This window comes from Crassostrea angulata, chromosome 3 (assembly GCF_025612915.1).
Source record: "Crassostrea angulata isolate pt1a10 chromosome 3, ASM2561291v2, whole genome shotgun sequence".
In the NCBI taxonomy this organism is placed as follows: domain Eukaryota; kingdom Metazoa; phylum Mollusca; class Bivalvia; order Ostreida; family Ostreidae; genus Magallana; species Magallana angulata.
Genome location: NC_069113.1, coordinates 49,227,975 through 49,234,184, shown reverse-complemented (window position 1 = coordinate 49,234,184; position 6,210 = coordinate 49,227,975). Strand labels below are relative to the sequence as shown.

Sequence of the window (6,210 nt, the reverse complement as noted above, 5' to 3'; positions counted from 1 at the left end):
AGAAAGCAGAGAAAAGCAAAAAAAATAAAAACAAAAAAACCCACAAAAAACAAACATGGAACTTGCATCAAATTTACTTCATGTACATGTTACCAAAAATCCGACCGAATATGCGCCTTTGTCACATTTAATTAAATTAACTGAAAATAAAAACCGTAACACCATTATTTTTCGCTTATTTTTATTGAAGTTTCTCCCTTTTCTTTTTTTAAAATACATACGTAAACTTTCTCCGAGAGAATAACTGTTGATCCGATAAAGGAGAAAAAACTGACTTAAAAATAGGGATTTTGAATACTATTGCATCGTAGAGAAAAGTAATATTCATTTCTTTAAATAATATTATTAAATTTTACGTTAAATAGCGGTGTCTGTATATCAGGAGTAAAATTTAGACGCTAACTTATGCATACATTCTCCCGATGATCTTGGATAGCTGATTATTATTTTAAATGTTCAAGTCTACTCGTATTATCAAATAATATCAGCCCTGAATAAATTTTCAGAGATGCCATCAATTTTGGCTATTTCCCAAATTTTGACTGCACGATATAAATTCAAACTTGCACATAGTTCTTCAAAAAATTAGAAAGATTTAGTTACAGAAGTTACGTGTTTTTATGCACGTTTTTACGTACATTTCCTTACATGAATAATGAGTACATGTAATATATAACAATCCATGCTACCCTGAAAAATTGAATTGTAAAACGCCATGGTAAACAAACTAGAGTCTTTTACAGCGCCGTAAAAACTCAACGGCATCTTCGTTCGCCGCGGTGGGATATCCTAGCCTAGAACATTTTAGAACGCCATGCGACGGCGCGCACTTTGAACATGCACAAAGTACGCGCCGTGGCTCTGCGTTCCGATAAACACGCCGCAGAAGTGGAGTAAGGTCGCCATGACAGCGCCGTAAAGTCTCCAACAGCGCATGTGCACGCAGTCAGCGCGCAGAGCACGCTGTGGATGCGCGGTAAAAACTCCTAGCCCATCATGAGCGCTCGGCGGATACCCAGCAAGAGGGCAGTCAATCGCCAAGTAGAACTCTGTGGAAACGTAGTTGGGAGCTCTGTAAGAACGCCTTTCTGAATTTTCCTTGCAATCCTACGGCGATTCCATGAATTTTACAACGCCGTGAACACGCCCTGGGAACGCAACGTTGTGTGACAGGGCCTTAAAGAGTTTTCAAAACAATTACACAAACTGTGTTCGACAAATAGTTTTCCTAAAACATTTCCTTCCTGTCTTTATACAAGCTTTCAATCACAGCACGTTTTTATAACAAAAGCAGAAGTGAAATTTTAGTCATTAGTCATTATAATCGTTTGACACCAAATCACATAAATTTTCATCTCGTAGCAACAACGGAAGACCTACTCGTGGCTTTGCCACGAGCTCTGCTCTAGTTTGTTTCCATTTTCGGTCACCATGAATAAAGACAGTATTAAACACTTCATAAAAGTTAAAATATTTTTTAAAACCATTTTAAAGTTCTTAGACAAAACTGTGAACAAGTTGTAGATGCATTTTAGCATAAAAGTCAAGGAACAACTTTAGTGTATACTTGTTATGTGGTTATATTGGTTATAACACCTGTGTTGGTTACAGTTGGTGCTGACAGTGATGTTGACCAGTGTAGTGGTCTATATCTACACAGTGATAGCCTTCAACTTCTTCCGCAAGTTCTACGTCAAAGAGGAGGACGGGTCTGTCGACTACAAGTGCCATGACATGCTGACCATACGTAGTACTTCTATTCATTGGTTCAAAATTATGTGCTGATAGTATGATTTCTATTATTTGGTAGAAGGGTGACAAGTTTTGTTAATACATAATAGAATAATTTTTTATTTGTGATTCTTCCAAGCTGTTTCCGAGCATTGATGATACATATTCCTACAAAAATACTTTGTCTATTTCAGTGATTTGTGTATCACTTGCACACTGGAGTAAGGGCAGGAGGGGGAATTGGTATGTTCACATTATTCATTGTTAATGCACTTGTTTTACTTGTTGATCATAGAACAGTGATGAGACCTGTGTGTGTGGTATCTGTGTTAAGCCTAAGTTGTTTGTGTTGTGTAGGTGATGAGATAGAGCCGGCGGACGGCGGTCCGTCGGAGGTCTACAGGATCCTGTTTGACATCACCTTCTGGCCATTTTTCAAGGTGAGTCTTCCACTATCTATTTCAGACTATTAATTATTACTACCGGGGTATATGTTACTCGCCAGGAAAAATTTTGTACCAGACCAAAAATTGAACCAGGGTCTGCTTTATCTTCAGTTGGATGCTTTTAAAACTGAACTACTATTTGGCAATGGCAATCAAAGCGGTCTGACTTCACATATTAAATTTAATGTTAATTTGAAACTTGATAGATGTGAAAAGTACTTGTTAACATCTGTTAATCATATCTAGTGGGAAATGAAATGTTAACTAATAAGGATTCTATAATTACCAGAGGGTGTTTTTGTGTGTGTATACATTGGCGGATCCAGAAGGGGGGTTCCGGGGGTCGGAACCCCCCCCCCCTTTTCTCTGGGATTTTTGAAAACTTGTAATGCCTATTTAAAGGCAATTTTCCCCATCTATAATATAAATACTGTAATTATCTCAAAGAAATGCTTTTAAAATTGCTTTTTTTAAAAGAATTTCTTACAACATACCGTAATTTACATGTATTTCTTATATGAAAAAACCCCAATGATCTTTTTTTATCTCTTATATGAAAACACCCTAATGATCTTTTTTTATCGAAAAAAGTACTCCCCTTCAGCACCCAGTGTTCACTTCCATAAGTAAACAAGTGGAAATAAAAAAAAATTGCATAAACTTAAGCAGTATTGCTAAAAACACAGATTTATAATAACATATCCAATGTATTTTCTGCTCTATTTCTTTTTAAAAAATCGATTATAGTTCATACAGTTTTGAACTGACAAGCCATCGAGTAAAACGACGTTCAAGTACGAGTACACGCATTCGTTTCACTAGTAGTTTAAAAAGCTGCTTTCAATGTATTGTTTAGTTAATTAACTTAAGTAATTATAATAGAAAAGTTTTACTTCGTTCCATACGAAAAATACACAGAAAATTACATGACCCGTTTATGCGGTTTATGCTATTTTTTTGGAATGCTAGCTACCTTCATACCCTCATGAAACACAAAAGAAAGCCTTTTTTGTTTTTTTTTATTCAAGAGTCGGAAATTATGTTACAAAAATGCCGTGTAAAGGGTTATTATGTAACCCATTATAAAAATGCACAACTCTTCAAAACTTTCATGAATATGATCGCATCTGTACTATTGCGGAATGATGTGACGCGCCCTTTATGGGGACCGAGATCACATCAAGTTCCCTGGGACTACTACATTGCTTATGTATACACATTACACATATTCCATCTATTCAGCAGATAAGCTATCCCCATTTTTTGTCATATCCTATCATTTAGACCTTTATTTAAGAAAGCAATCGATAGAAATCAAAATTGATAGATACAGTAGTTCAGAATTTAACATCAAAGACATAAAAAAATTACCAAAAAAATTCATAATATGTTGTCGTAATTAAGTCTGAATTATTTTTTTTTTGTTTCTTAGTGTTTCTTTCTGTTAAGCATAGACGCACGTTATCATTGCTGGATACTTGGGGTTTTTAAAGCCCAATAATTATGCAAAACTTCCTTACCAAAACCAAAACGCTCAATAATGCAGCTCACTCTGATATTAAAATAGATATGAAAAAGACATTGACGAGATAAATATTTATCAAATTTACGCAAGGAAAACGTTCTAAAGGCCTTGTTTATTGACAAATAATGAATTTTGCACCTATTGATTTTCATCAATTGGAACCCCCCCCCCCCTTTTCCAAATTGCTGGATCCGCCTCTGTGTATATGTGATATGGCTGTCTCCAGACTGTGAATGTTGGTTTTTTTTACTGATTTTAAGTGTCTTCTAAAGCGCTCATCACTGTGTTCTGTGACAGGTTTGATCATTGGTGCCTTTGGAGAATTGAGAGATCAACTGGAACAAGTCAAGGAGGACATGGTGGTTAAGTCAGGATGAAATGGTGGATTTATTTTGTTTTTGTTGCATTTCAAATAATCCAATCCTTGTTATCTAAAATTCTGTTTTACAGTCCAAGCGTTTCATTTGTGGAATTGGGAAAAAAATATTTCGATAAAGTACTGTACTGCAGTATGGTTTTGAAACCCATGTCATGAAAGAATATAATTTTGCAGATTACATGTAAGTACACCTTTAGAATAAAATTGATCAGTTTTAACTAAGTTTTGAGTTGATTGCATGTATTTACCTGGTGTGGTTGTGATGGCAGGATTTTCCTGATGCACTTGATCAACAAGCCAGACACAGAGTATACAGGACAGGAGTCGAATGTGTGGGAGCTCTACCAGCAGTGCTGCTGGGACTTCTTCCCAGTTGGAGACTGCTTCAGGAAACTGTACGAGGACGAGGGAGACAAGAGTTGATTGGTGGACGCTTGCAACACCCACAGGGAGGCTTACACCGAGAGAGAGAGGCTTAACCTGGATTTATGCAAACATTTTTTTAAGAATGAACTCAGTCTAGAAAATTTGTGCATGAAATATTTTGTGATTTTTTATTGTCTCCAGCACCTTTTATTGCTTTTTCCTGTTAATATACAGTATTAAGTTGTCACCAGAAACAGTCTGGGAAGATTTGAATTGTATTAACTAATTGTGTGAGTGTAATGTACATTACAAATCTTGCTATGTTTTTTTTTCATGTGCAATATGAATGTCCTGAATACGGTTTGTTATAAGGTTTGTTATGTATTAGGTATTGTTTACAACACCCACTTTCATTTTCTCTATTTAATTAATAAAAAATTAATTTAAAAAATGTTGAAAATGCCTTGATTTGCTATTTATAAAATCATCACCATTCAAACTATTTTCAAATCACAATAAAATTTGCGATGCCAGTAAATTTTCATAGTACTAGAATTAAAATTAAAGAAAACCCTCGCTGCTTCCCAACCTGCCGAGGCCCTCCATAGTTTGTTATCAGGAATGTATATATTTCTTATTTTTTATTAAATTTTCAAATGTGAAATGCTTTGAAAAAATCTAAAATAAATTGAAGGTATTATATTTTTTGAAGCTAGCTTTGTTAAATAAGAATAATTCTTTCTTCCATTTCCCAAAATAAAATGCACGTGGTGTTGGGGTGTGTGACCTTGAACCAATATAGACCGCAAGTCTCTCCTAATATTGAAAAAAAAATGGCAAATACATTTTTTGTCCATTTCTCTGAGACAGAACTGATTTTCAATATTTGCCCATAAGAAATGTCCTTTTCTGAAAGTGGGTCCCATGTCTACGATGTCAAGTTTTCAGCTCATCTGAGATGAAAGCTCAATGAGCTTTTCCTAGCTGCAATAATGTAGCCCTCTCCCGATTTTTTTTTTTTTTTTTTTTTTTTTTGGTAAACATCAGATATAAAAAATCGGAGAGGGCTACATTATTGCAGCTAAGCTTTTCCTATCACATTTTGTCTGTCGTCTGTCTGTCCGTAAACTTTTCACATTTTCAACATCTTCTCAAGAACTACTGGGTCAATTTCAACCAAACTTGCCACAAAGCACCCTTAGGCAAAGGAGATCCAAAGGACCACAACTTTTTTCAAGGGGAATTAAAAGGATTTATTGAAAAATCTTCTCAAGAACCATTTGGCCAGGAAATTTATTTATCATTTAATACTTGTGTGGATTTACTTTACTCATTTTGGATTTTATATATATATATATATATATATATATATATATATATATATATATATATATATATATATATATATATATATATATATTTGTATTTATACACACTGATAACATCAATAATACTGTTTTTTGATGAAGTACTAGTTCAAAGATTATCAAAGTTGCTGACGTAGATACTGATATTTACATTCTGTGCATTTCTATAGCTTTTACAGGCCTAACCCATTAGGCTTGTAAAAAAGCGGGCATTTACTAGCAATTACAAGGCTTCGAACAGTTCGCTCATTTTTACACACTTAAAATTGTTGTTCATCATGGTTGTTGTCAATATGGATATATACAACATGATGGCATCATGACTGGTCTGTTCCATGGCACTGCTCCTAGTGTGTGAAACTGTAGGTGAACTATATCCACTAGCTGTTATTTTTT

At 34.7% G+C, this 6,210-nt stretch overlaps 1 long non-coding RNA gene across 3 annotated transcripts; it reads left to right on the top strand.

Annotated features, from left to right (window-relative positions):
• Positions 1 to 1,452: 1,452 nt before the first annotated feature.
• On the top strand, positions 1,453 to 4,490 carry LOC128178341 (uncharacterized). Of its 3 annotated transcripts, none has more exons than XR_008242942.1 (5): positions 1,453 to 1,750; positions 1,926 to 1,974; positions 2,089 to 2,171; positions 4,000 to 4,262; positions 4,351 to 4,490. It is a non-coding gene; the product is annotated as an uncharacterized LOC128178341 (long non-coding RNA). The 3 variants fall into 3 exon arrangements; XR_008242943.1 differs by having other exon boundaries at positions 1,453 to 1,787; XR_008242941.1 differs by having other exon boundaries at positions 1,453 to 1,974.
• The last annotated feature ends 1,720 nt before the right edge of the window (positions 4,491 to 6,210 follow it).